We start from the raw sequence: 14,194 nt of genomic DNA on the forward strand, positions 1-14,194 counted from the left end.
CCTGCTTTTACTCACTTCCTATTTTATTCCTTCTCTGATAATTACAAGATTACTTTTTCCAAACCTTATGTTTTAACCTTCTAAAAATCTCAGAAGCCTGAAATACCACAACAGAGGAACCAGTACCAAACCGGGGACATCCAGTTGATTGAGTTACTTAGCAGCTGTACTTCATGATAAAAACATAGTGATTTGTGTATTTGGTGTCACTGACTGATCCAGGTACCTGCTGTCACAGATGCATGTGAAGCAGGACATCCAGGTGCCGTGAGCAGTGAGTCATGCAGAAATTTCCTTTTCTGTAATGTGGCCACAGAGCAAATACAATTTTCTCTCAGATTTTACTCATTCGAGTTTGAGTTCCCATTGCTCATCTTTACTCTTGAAAGGTTGAAGACTCTGGACTTATCAACCCAAACCATCTTACAGTGACAAGACTACATGTAAGAATGGCACAGAAGACCAGCCTATCACTTCAGGCCAAGTTTCTATCTCATGCTGTTTTCAACAGTGGATGGATGTGTAAGCCCTCTGGAAGAAAATATGGTCTTTCCTCCTTTCCTCTGTGAGCTTTCAACAGCTGCAGATAAAACGTGTCCTGAGCTTAATGAAGTTGCTTTAATTATGAAATCCCAATGAATCTCCTAAGTTCCCATCCAATTTTCTCATGAAAGGTAAGGTAGAAAGTATGATCTGGAAGATGTTCTTTCAAAACACTTAGGGTTTTCCCCTGACTTCTCATGTGCCTAACAGCTTGGACCTAGGCAAATCTCAACCAAAGGAGGAGGACAAGAACAGTTCTTATGCCTGACAGAAGAGCATTCATGTGAGTCCCTACAGCAACAGTGGCTCCAAGCGCTGCATTCGCACATTCCCCAGGTACCCACACAGAGATTAGCTAAGCATGGCACCACCATGGAGCTAAGTCCTGTGCTCTCTGCAGCAAACAGAACTGATGGAGCCTAACCAGCACAGGCTCTCTCAAACACTGTTACAAAGACAGATTTTAATATACAGTAATTTGACATGCCAACCACAATAATCCTGAGGGCTACGGGAACAGGTGCCAGCTGCAGAGCCACTCCTGCTGCTGCTTCTGAAACTGCAGGGGTAGGACTATGTAGGCAGCAGCACAGACCTGCCTCTGACTGCAATGTTTGTGCCCTGCCAGCCCCTGTGCTACCCACCACTATCCTCACTGCCAGTTTTCAGCTGCTTTACACTTCCCAGCCACATTTAAAACATGCACCATGCCCTTCCAAGCAAGGCCCACTACCTACGCTCTGAAAAGATCTGTGACTAGCTTAATACTTCATATATATGGATGGCTAAAATTAGGCAAGAGTCTGCAAGTTCCCTCTACTTCTTTAAAGCTTTTAATACATTTTATTCTGCTCTTATGCAAAATATGCCTGCTGTAACAGCTTGCAACCAAAGCAAAAGCACAAGGCACCAAGATTTTTCAGAGAGGAGTTCTGTAGGAGCTAAGGAAGAACCAGACTCCTGTACAGCTGCGAGATGCCACCAGGGAGGTGGCTGGGGCTGTTCCACCACAGAGCCATGCAGCCACTCTGGGGCTTGGCCTTGACACGCTTCAGCAGCACACAGTGGGGATGCACAGGTGCCTAACACAGCACAACCACACATATTTTGCTGCATTCACAGAATTCAGAACCCTACCTTTACAGCACGAGCATCCTGTGCAACTCTATGAACAGGTTACTACCCACAGCACATGGAGTTTTGTTGGTTTTTCTTTAAAGTACCCTTACTAGCCAAAGTGTCCCTCAAACTCCAGTGCTGCTTTGCATTTGATGCTCAGTGTAGCACTGCCGGCTGATACTATAGTAGTATATGCCAGACATGTTGGGTTTAAAAAAAATGTTTTAAAAGCAGTAATAATGGTGTGGTCTCCTGAGAATACATTTATTTCTGCAGTATAAAATAAAATTAAATTCTTCAATCTCAAAAACTATTAAAAGGTTGTATTTAAAATGCATGAAGCATTAAAAAGACATCAAAATTAAAATAATCTCATAAATCTCTTCATTTAAAAGACTTATTAGAATACAGATAGAGGCAGAAAACAGCTGCCCTGCAGACTAAAGCAGTAAATTATGACTATTTTAACTTCTTTTTTTTTAATTTTCATCATTGAAATTTTCCTCACAGAATTACTGCAGTCGTATGAAAAGACCAACTGCCCCTATATTTAACATGTGAATAGTAAATTATTTTTCAGTGGACTTCACAACAGATAAGCTGTATATTCTTTCAAATGTCAGCAGACTGTGGGATCGTTTCCAGACAAAGGAGGTGGGGAATGTTTTCAGAAATCACTATTGCATGTAAAACTATAGAATTAATCAGCAATTCATTCTCTTTGACACAACAGCAGTGGGAAACTGCAGCAATTGTGATCCAGCACTCCAAACTCCTCCTGCACTCTCTTGGTTATTAATTTTTAACAGAATTCCAAAGTTAGGTATATTTGAATATTAGCAGGCTGACTTGTGAATTGCTAAGCATATAACAGCTCCAGGAAGCTTGCTTGTTTAGGGACCTAATCATCATGTTAAGAATCTTCATTTAGTCAAGAATTCGGCTTCTCTCAAAAGCAAAGAGCCTTCTTCTCATTGGGCAATTCTGAGATCGGTACAAGAAGATTCAAGGGCAAAGGGGGAAGACACGTGAGACAAGAAAATCAATCAGTAACATTCAACTTTTTAAAACTGACAGACAAATTAAATTTTTCAGCAAGTGCCCTCAATTTTCAGACCATCATTTGTCAGTCTTGATGATACCAGAGCATTCCTTGGAGTACAATTAAACATTAATGCTGATTGCTCCTCAAAGTAGCTCAATCCAGGGAGAAGGCAATGAAAAAAACCCAAGGGAAGGAGAGTTCACACCATTTATCCTCCATCTTATCAGTTTTCCAGTGGTATGATCTTGCAACATCCAGGCTGTTGATATCCAAGCAGATTACAGAAGGAAATGCTAAGGATGCAGAAAACTAGGGAAATGAACAACAACAACAACAAAGCTAGCAAGGAGGAATGGAGGGAAAGAAGTTAAATCAAGAGGATAAAGAGTGCTCCCACATAGCAATTTTCTGGTTTTGCTTCACTGCAAATTATATCATATGATATTATAAACCACTTTTCCTGACAGCAGTGTGCATTACTGTGCACTGTAACTTCCTTCCTGCTTACAAGAGATAAGATTAGTAAATGTTTGCTTTATTAACAACAAGTTGAAACGCTATTAAACCAACTTAATTGATGGTACAGTTACACGGAGTCTGCTTCTTGTTTATATTTTTCAAAACTTACACCTGCAACAGAAGTTGACTTCTCTCCAATAAAAAAAAAAACCAAACCCCATCCGCTGTTCTAATTTCTTCCAACACCAGCACCTGTTCGGATTGTGTAAAGCTGTAAATCCAAAAGGATAACGGAAGTGCTAAAGGATAAAAACTCCATGTATTTTATTTACCTTTCTTATTGCTAGACTACCATTATGTTTGGTCAGTGAGTTTCATGTTTTGGGCTTCAAATAAAGCAAGTAGTCAACCAGAAGTTTAAACCCAGTGGACTAGTGCATCATCAATAAAAAAACACTTCTGCCCTTCTTTTACTTTAGCCTAAGGTTAGCTTCCTCACGAGTGGCTCTGGATGCTTCTGTAACCTTCCCTGCAAAATGCTTATGCAGAAGAACATTGTGTGTTGTACAGCTGCTTCAGGAAACTGCTGATAATGCCAAGCTTAAATGTACATCACTAAGAACACACCAACTCTACCGCAAACCCAGAGAAGAACAACTCTCTATGGGGAAGAGAAAAGCCCTTAATTTAACTGCCAACATGAACTGTAAAAGATGATGGTGCTGCTCATTTGACAGGGTTCTTGTTCCACTTTGTTGGCTCCCTCATCCTATGCCTGAACCAAACTAATCATTGTTATTTACAGCAAATAAGACACAATTTAAAAGTTAATCTATTTTTTTTAAAAGCTGCAAAGCAAGTCAACTATACAAACCTCTAAGTGTAATTCCCACTTAATATAAATATACCAGATAAATTACAAGCCAGATCTTATTTAGTTAGTAATACCTTGACAAGCAACATTATTAAACCTTTAATTTATTATGTCTTCAATTGATCAGTCTCTTACCTGACTGTTATAAGAACATAACGATCGGTACACAGCTGTCAAGACTGTCATGTACACAAGATAGTAAAAGCCCAAAAGAAATTCAGTCTTTTCTTAATAAAATCCATCAAAACATATGTTTTAGTTACAGACAATGATCATACACAAGCTAGTACAATCTGAAGAAACACAGTAATAATGCTTCCTTACAGCATTTTTTCTTTTAACAACTTTGACATAATAAATTTTGATGTCTGCTGGAATCTTATCAAAATTACAGTCGTATGACTGTAGGCTCTATTATGTTTATCCACATGATGGGAGGGGGGGAGCTGACTGGTTCACAAGAAATTTATTTTGATTACATGATATTATTTTACATTTCAATCACATGGTGACCTGCCTGGTATAGTGTCAGAGTGACAGATGAGTTTGTATCCGGGGCTTCAAATGTTACAAGAAAAAAAAAATCATAGCAGTATTTCTTATGACTTATGAGATGAAGCAGTAGAAATCACTTGATGTAGCAAATTGTAACTTTGAAGGATTTACACAGCTAGATCCTCTGTAAACTCAGGGTAGCCTCATTCACATCAACAAAAAATACTGCCCAAGAATCTGATGCTCCATCATCTCATACACTACCAAGGTTCTGCAGAAACTAAACTTCAGTGTTAGCAAAATGACTCCATCCTTCTTTATTATGAAGGAGAAAGCCAGAACTGAATACCGATGCCCAATCCTTAGCATACACTAAAAATGAAATACACTTTCCTTGTGGGCCTGTGAAATCACCTTTTCATCCACTTGTATACTCAGCTCCAGTGAATGGGAAACCCATCAGAGCTGGAAATGGTCATGGTGGTGGTGAGGGTTCAGCCAGAGAATTCCTTGGCATAAGGAATTACTTTTTAAACTGAAATCTGAAATGCAGCTGTGCTATATAGTACTGTATGTACACACACAACAAATATTCTGTCTATATATATACACACACAGAGCTACACACACACACTCACACACATACACTTCTATGAAGATTCAGTGAAGTGCAGTCTGTAAGACTGAAGGATGGCAGTCCCCATTGTCAGGTTTCTGCTGCAGGAAAGCAGAAGCTGTCTGTAAAAGAGAACACAAAGGTATTTGCTAACATTACACATCCTTTTTGTAAGGCACAACTGTGCAAACAGTTTAAGGTCTGCACACTGTTAAACCCTTATCCCGGAAGATGCTGTGAGAATTCCAATTAATTTTAGACTTCATTTAGCAACTTGAATACATTAGGAAAGCAATCATCACAACATCCTGCAGAGTGCTTCACACAGCTCTGTATCATAAAAAGTGAAGGCTCACCCTTAGATACAAGGTGCAGGAAATACTCAAGGTAAACCAATCTCTAGCTGTGAATTAGCAGGGTCAGGAGGTGCACACCTACATTTTAAGGTTTCACTCATATTCTTGGGAGAAAACCAGAGAAGTGGGATGGAACAGATCTGTCCAGGACCCCCTCTGGCTTCCAGCAACTGACTCTTGTGACAGGGAGTCACTAAGACTGCTCTGGTGAGTGTCTGCTCCTGCACAGAGGCAGCCAGTACAGCCACTGCAGTCTTTGCAAGGCACCTGCAACCAGCCTTTCACACAGAGTCAACAGAACATTCCTTCAGAATGACCTTGTATCAGCTATGATCTCCAGGGAATCTGCAGTAGTATGTATTTTCTAGATTATTCTTCTTGTCAATGGGCTTCTCTACTGCATTGCTTGAAACCCCAGCATACACCATCAGCATTTCACCTAACACACTACAACCACATACCCAGCCAGGCAGTTGTGAGCACAATTTTTTTACCTCTACTTTTCCATCCAGCAGGACCTTATACTGCCTCTTGGCTTGACTTTTCCAGGTTTTTTTTATTTTCAGAAAGAATCATACTAGGAAAAACACAGTGGAGGGCCAATCTGGGAAGACAGGAAGATCCCAGATGGTGTCAGTTGTCATAGATTGACTACAGTGCCATGACAACTCACAGCAGCTGAGCTGAGGGCCTGCTCCACTCCATTTCATCACATTGAATATTAGGTTACATTTTAATGCATATTTATTAGGTTCACATTTGTCCCCCAGCTTCAACAGTGAAGCTTTGATTTAGCTTAATGCATCTGTGAGACTGAAATTCCTGGTTATCCAAACTCCTAATTGTCTTCTGTTTTAGGACACTCCCATGAGACCCTCAGATAACCATGTTTCCCCTGTATAACACAGCAGTCCTATAACCACATTATAATGCAGTTTTGTCTCACCTATAAAGGTCAGGGCCATAACACAATTTAGCAGTGAGGGTAAAATATGATTTACTTCCATCCACAGGCAAGACCAAATCATGTTATAACACTGAGGGTAGGGGAAAAACTATCAGGTTACAGCACAATCCTCCAAAGTCATTTTGCCTGTTACAACCATAAACTCTGCGTTAGCACCTGATAGCAGAGGGAGCACAGTACTTAAGCAGGCTATCTCAGTTCCTGGGAAAAATATAACTCTGCACGCTGTTAAGGGAATCCATAATTTCAACTGCTGATAATGCACAGAGCGGCCAAGACCTCTATATGCCCCATCTACTGAAATCAATGAAGCCAGAAGAGGCATCGAGGTCACCAATTAATTGTTTGTGTATAATATTTCATGATCTCACAACTAGCAACCTAAACATTCATTTCACTCCTGGCCCCTCCAGCCTCCTACAGAGCATGTGCTAGAAGGCTACAGTGGAGCTCTCCGGAGCAGTCAGCACTCCATCTGTGTTTACCTGTAAGAGCTCCCACTGGGACAGACCAGCTTAAGCTCCGGATGCCTACACTCCACCTTAGGATCAAACTCAACAATGCAAAACACAGAAATCAATTCCCATACAGCCTCTCAGCTTTGTCATACCAAGAAATTTGCAGTTGTGGTGGGGGGTCTTAACTGCTGACACCTACCATTCCCCTTCAAAGAGTTTTCAAAAGAACAAAACAGTAAATTCTGGACCTGAAACTAGGCTAATCCACTGAATAGCCTTCTGACTGCCTTCACTCAGGTATGAGCCACCATCTTGCTTTCATGGGCAGTGTGCCAGGCCCAGTTCTTGCTGCTTAGCCTGCTTTTGTAGCTCTGCAGTCAATCTGGGACCTCAGCTCAGCTGTGTATGCAAAGACATCTATCTGAGAGCATCTCCACAAACCTGGATCCAACACGCTCTATTTGGGATGCCTGCACCTTTCTGGGAGAGCAAGTAGAGGCTTTAGCTATCTCAGGTCAGGCAACTGAACGATGCCTTGATGATTTCTTCAAATATCTAAGCTTGTACAGTAGAGTTTTAGAATTCTGCAAGTCATTCTAGAGATCTTAACAGAGGAGACACATGATATTAATACTTTTAAGTGGTAGTCAATTGACCTGGGAACAAGGCTGAAGCAAAGACAAATTAAGCAGAATTTCAAACCTAGATTTCAAAACTCGAAGAAAATTTCATTCTCCACCCTAATACCTCACTACATTATTTCCTTGGACCTTTAAAAAATCTGTTTATATACAGATTCTAAGGTACCCAGTATTGCACTTAGCTATGTTTAAGTACATATATTAAAATTATCAGCCAAAAATCCAGCAAACTTGCTGTTGAACCTCAAAACTCTGAATGAGTGCTAAAGAACGTAACAATGTGGGGAAGAGTCCAACCACATGGGCAACCACATTCAGTTCAGGAGACTGTAAGTCTACTCTGGTCTCAGTTTGTAACCTTTGTAATTTAATTAACTTTTCTGTGCCTCAGTTTCCTCATCAGTAAATCACAACACCCACTCAGATTTGCACAGCTCTTTAAACACTGGCTGGCTACATTACACTTTCAAACCATATGGACCCATCCTACAAGACCTGCCAAGGTCACAGGGATCATGTAATTAAGTAAATGTGTAAGGGGCCACTTGGGCTCCTCAAGGTGTGCAAAAACAGCTCCTCATTTTCAGTTTTCTGTTTTAAAATCTTGCTTGTTCCCTTACAACACTTATTTGTAGCTGCTTAGTATTCATTCTAAAATACATAAAATAACAGAGTCAGGAAGATCTTAATAAAATTTACTTAAGATGAAATTCTAACAAAGTTCTTCCTACATGCAAAGAAGTAACTGGCAGTGAATGTTTGGTAACTTTGACATGAAAAAAAAGGGGAGAGATAAAATGCTTTTATGCAAATTTGATTTCCCTATAATAATCTAGAGCTATTCTGCTAGAAGGAATTATCTCCGCAGGCTGGCAGCTGCAGTAGGCAGTGAATTAAAAATGGCTCTGTATATGGGAAAATCTGTTCTATAATCAGTGCTATTCTTAGAGAATACATCAATCTCACCAGCTCCCACGATGCTCTCTTCGTGTGAATGACATACCACTATGATGTAGAAACTCCCATTACATCACCAGCATTGATTTCCTGAGCACAAGGAATACGCCACTAACATGAAGGGAAATTTTTTCAGGAGTGACTGTATGGTTTTGTATTTTCCATTTAAAAATCTGCAGCAGTCAAGTGACCTTATAAAAAAAAAATCCACACTCATTCATGCAATTGGACTTGACCTGCACATTCTCACCACAAGACTCCAGTTTCTGCTTGCTGTCCTTGTACCATAAGCTCCATTCCCAGGTCACAAAACATCAAGATAGCAGATATTGCAAGAGTTTTCTTTGAACATTAAAAAGGCACATGCCAGAGGAAACTATTTTGCAAAGTAAGCACCTGCTGCAGTTCTACACATAAAATGCCACTAATGATGCAGCTGTGTGTCCACCAAACAAAACCACAACATGTATCTAGGCCTTGCAGATTGTATTTCAGCCTTAACTTGCGTGCTGGGTGTAGGATCCAGTTGCACTGTCAAATCAAAGGAAGTTATATTGTAAATAAATAAAACCTCCTATGCACAAAACAATGATTCTCAGCTACATCTGACTCTAGTGTTTCCTCAGTAATCTTTGTCCTCATGCTTCACACGTACAGTAATCCTTCTTCTACTATGTCACATGCACTGTAAACCATCTCAGCTTGAGTGATGAATTTGAAAATTAAACAACCTAGGGGGGCTCACTGTTTTTAAAAATCATTTTATGTATTATTTTAAAATAACTTTGGGTAACCTGACACGAATGCAAAGCCACTGGATCTATTAATTCAAGATTTACTCTCCTGTGTTACAGTTTTCCCTGACAAACTGACTTGCAGAAATGTACAAACTGCACTGAAAAAAGCTGAACACAAAATATATTGAAAAAATGCCAAATAACCTCTCCAATTCATGGGACTTCCTCAGACATTCACATCTTTGGCACTTTCACGAGGCACAAAAGTGTCCAAATCAGAAAGTGCTTTTTCTTCAAAAGATGAAATTTCCTCAAAGATTGAAGTGAAATAGTACACCTTAACCAGAGAAACAGAATTTGATGTTGCTAATTAGCACTAGAAGTCTTTAAAAACCATGTCCCTCCTTTTCTTACATCATGAAACTGTGTTTGCATCACCTACACACATCACTCTTCTGTTGAATTAATACCCTGAGAGTAATTCTGTTGCTTTCTCCTGGGGCTTTGTCATTATGACAACCTGGGCTCTCTGCCAATACAGACACATGTCCCTCCACCCCTTAACTCTCAGATGCCACAAAGAGGCAGGCTTTCCTGTTCTGTAGGGAAAATACTGAACACCCTGCACTTCCCTGGGAACTCCATGCCTGACAACTCTGTGGGGTTAATCTAAAAAACAGCTGCATCCATTTTGTTCATTTCTCTCTGTAGATAAACAGCAAACTGCATTTGAAAATAAAATAAGTTATTTCTAACCTTTCATCTGGCAGCCAGTATCTTGGTAAAAAAAAGGACATCATTTATGACACTGATGATGTATGGCTTCCTTCCAGAGACTGTAAAACAGTTTCCAACCTGCTTAAATGCTAGTTTAACAATCAAAGAGTTTCACTATTTAAATAAATGTTCAATAAAATGCAAGTTTTTGAGTGAAGTTGGTCCCTGGATTGGTATCTGAAACTCGATGGTTCCCAGCCACCTCTTGCAACACATGAGTAGCAGCAGTATTTTACTATTTTATTCCCTATGCTTGGAACACTAGGTTTCTCTTTCCTTCTAACCTGTAGGTCCCTGAATGGGGAAAAAAACCTTCTGTGCAAGAGAGGAAGGCATGCATCACATCTAAAGTCAGGTCAGTCAGGAAAGTGGGAGCAGGACGTGCTCATGTGGAAGAAATGAGAGATTCTGAACCCGTAATTGGCTGATTCCAAAGGAACCACAGCAGGCTGGAGAAATCCAGATGTTCCTTTTCTACTTTGAAAAAGTCCAGGCCCAAATGAAAAACTCTTACAGGATCCATGTTCCTTTAACTACCCTACCCTGATTTACACTGTTTAAAACACCTGCAACAAACCCTGTCTACTTACAAACAGTGCAGAAAATTCTAACACCTCTGACCTACTAACTTAAGTCTGCTCTTCACCAGGCTTGGAAGTTGGGGCCCAAAACTGAAGTCCAAGGTGTACAAAACTCATTGTTTGCTTACAGCATTGTCCCAGACCTACAGCTACTACGGAAGGTTGAGACAGAGAATCAGGTCATTAAACTGTAACACCCTGCAAAAGGATATAGGTGATGCCCTTTCCAGATAAGCTGCACAGTCATGCTTTATCTGTAGCTTCCAAGTTATAGGACTGTAAGTGTCTCACCTGTGACTCTGGTGCAGGGCTCTGTGCTGCTGCAAGGTCTGCTGAGCACCAACACGCCTGGCTGTGGAAGGAAATAAGGCTGGGCAAGACCAATGAGGCCAGTTGTGATGTTTGTGATGATAGATTCTGATAAATCTTACGGATCCTGCTCAGCCACATGAAGATGGTAGTGGTGAAGCTCCCAGAATGGGCAGCCCCCTATCGCACAGGACAGCAGCTGGCTTTACCATAGTGCCATGGGTGGCCACACCACAATCACCTCTGAGTTTAAACTACATCCATACAACGTAAGTCATTTATCTATACATCCTCTGAAAGGCAGCCTAGCCAATTTCCAGCTTCTGTCATTGCAGTGTTTCATTTCCATGTTGAATTCATTCTTCCTCTAACAGGATTTTAGCCCCATGCAGGACAGGCCAACCCAACCTGCAGTGGGCCAAAATTCAGTGGTGATGGATGGTGTCTGTGTAATTTGTAACTTAGTAAGACCTTAGATACTATGGCTTAACTAAAAGAGGATCTGTCAGCCTGATTTAATTGGACACAACATAATACTTTTATTTCCAAATATGTCTAGGGGAAATGCAGCCCCCCTTCTAGTTTGCACTGGGATCCTGGTAGCAGTCCATTAGCCATCAAATGGAGAACAGCTGGGCTGCCTATCCTGCACTTTTATTTAACTAACTTCTGTCACCTGCATCCCTATTGCTTGAAGATGTACCTCTACACATAAATAGCATGATTACCACATTTCTGTGACTATCCAGTCCTGTGATGTTAATGATAATATGCTTTTTGCTCCTCAGCTCTGAAAAGCTTACCCAGCCAAGAGAATTCAATTTGTTGAACGCTTTAGGTCATCATCAGAACTGATTTCTAAATCAAACCAGTTACCTCTATGCAAGACCAAAATGGGTTTAATAGACATGTTTGCTCAACCATCTTACTAACTGGGACAAAACATTAAAAAGAACAAGCATAAGGTTCATATCCTAAATTCAAAAATAAAAAATAGTCTTATAATTGAAGTAGCTACTCATTGGGACAATAAGAAACTCAGCTGTATTTATAGAGCATTACTTTTCTGAAGACAAACACCACAAATACAATTGAAATTTAAGCCACATTAGATTTTCAGTCTTTTCCATTCTATGAGGATACTGCCTAAGATTTTCTACTCAGAAGCACAAGAAAAGTAGAGAGGTCACACACCAGCACACCGCCTAAGATTATCTGGAGGTGAAGTCATGATTCTGATACAAAGCCCTAGGTCTCACATAATAGACAGTCCACAAAAATTGACCTAGTAACTCCTGCACAAAGCCTGTACCTCCTAAGCTACTTGCAGGGTATCTTTTGGAAAAACATTCTACCTTCATTTAAGACGTCTGCAGGAGTTGCTACATGATGAATTAATTAGGTTTGATGATAAGCTGAAACGTAAAAATATGGCACAAATCGTTGCAGTTTTCTAACTTCAGTTACTGGATGTTAAGAGCTACTTGTTTATTTCAAGAATGAAAGATTTCCTAGTCAAAAAACTCTCCTTATGGACGGAAGGGCAGACCTGAAGAAAATACTTTCTAAAAGGTATGGAGCGACATACGCACCAACACAGTTTTTTGTAGGTTAATGAAGCTATTTTTAAGCTTTTAATTCAAAATATGCAGCACAAATATCCAGTTTCTGTACTCATTTTTGTCACTGGTACTCCTCAAATAAATTCTGGTCTAAACATGGGCATAAAAGCATATTGCAAGTGTTGGCCCTGTGTTTTCCCCTTTACTGCTCACCTTTGGCAGTAAAGAGAACAAGCTTCAGTGAGTGAAGAGAGAAACCACAGCATGCTCTACCTAACCAACCTTCATCTATGAAGTTCGAATAAAGTTCTCATCCAGTTCTTCCAATGAGTGTCTACAAACAAAGACATCTCTTTACTGATAAAGAATATGGAGATGAGCAACCTGCTTCCCCTCCTCTGTGTTAAGGCTCCAGTAGTTCAAAACCAGCAGACCTCAGTTGGCTCACACCAATCCAGCTAAAAAATGCTTGGTGGTGCCTCCCTCTCAACTCTGTACTCAATGATTAAATGGCATGAGAAAACCCTTTGTAATCCAGCTGCTGTTTGTCTCAAAGTTCATGACTGTATGATCTGAAGTGGCACTATGCAAACCAAATTTACAAACCTTTGCCACCTACAGCTACTTTACACTCACAGCCCAAAAAATGCACAGGCGGCTGTTTCACCGTGGAGGAACAGTGACATCTAGTGCCCGGTGCCTGGGCGGGCTCTGCTCGCCAGCTGTGGGGGAACACGGCACATCTGGCCACCCAGCGCCTCTCCTCCTGCACATCACCACTGCCCAAGAAACCTCTCCCCGTGACATCCTGCGTGCCTTCACATTCAGGGTGAGAGACAAAGGAAGGAGACATTATCTAGATGCGAGGATCCGCAGGAATCAGGAGCAGCAAAGGAGAGGCAGCCTGACAGAAAAACAGGTCTTGGAAATCAGCAATTTACAGACCCCCATCTTTCAGCAGTGTAGTGACATCTGGATAAAATATCTTTAAAAACAGAAAGGTTACAAAGGAGCCTTGGTGTTTTATATTTGTATGAAGTGCTCAATCTATATTTCATGTTGGAAAAGTCACCAATTTTTGTGACTGAATTACACCCTTGGACTTTACGGAAGACTGCGTATTGCACCACTGCGTGTATGCGCAGCTCTCCAAAATTACAAGGTGACAATAATTTGCTGAAAACGAGAAATCCTTTACATTAAAATAGAGTCTTTCAATAAAACAACACACCTTTGAATAGGATCTGTACCATAGTTAATTATGCTATATTTTAAAAAGGTTAAGATACGATATGCAGTCATTTTAATTAGAGTTTAACATACATTAACATTTCTAGATGATGACCTGCCATTCTATGAACAGTTTTAAATTCTGCTTTGATTTTTTTCCAGAGCACTGAAGCTATCATATAACTGAAAAAAGGACTAACAATGTCAGATTCTTTGGTAATTAATTCTGTGTCCTGCTGCAGACGTATGAAATTCTATCAGCATTATCTTGACAGGCATGTCAACTCTTCTGAAAAATTCCTATCCATTATTTTATAGGCTTTATTACAATTTTGCATTTTTATTAGATATCAAATCTGTAGAATACAAGTTGTACTTTTTGAAATTAAACATAATATAAAGTTAGTTATTAGTGCCAGGAAATAACAACAGCATTGCCAGTACAAAAGGAGCATAAACTGCAAGATA

At 40.2% G+C, this 14,194-nt stretch overlaps 1 protein-coding gene across 1 annotated transcript in view; it reads right to left on the bottom strand.

Annotated features, from left to right (window-relative positions):
- PPARGC1A (PPARG coactivator 1 alpha) overlaps positions 1-14,194 on the bottom strand; it is a 364,260-nt gene that overhangs the window by 313,183 nt on the left and 36,883 nt on the right. The window lies entirely within an intron of this gene.

Source organism: Pseudopodoces humilis, chromosome 6 (genome assembly GCF_049639895.1).
Source record: "Pseudopodoces humilis isolate 2021_Gansu_Grassland_sample_001 chromosome 6, ASM4963989v1, whole genome shotgun sequence".
NCBI lineage: Eukaryota > Metazoa > Chordata > Aves > Passeriformes > Paridae > Pseudopodoces > Pseudopodoces humilis.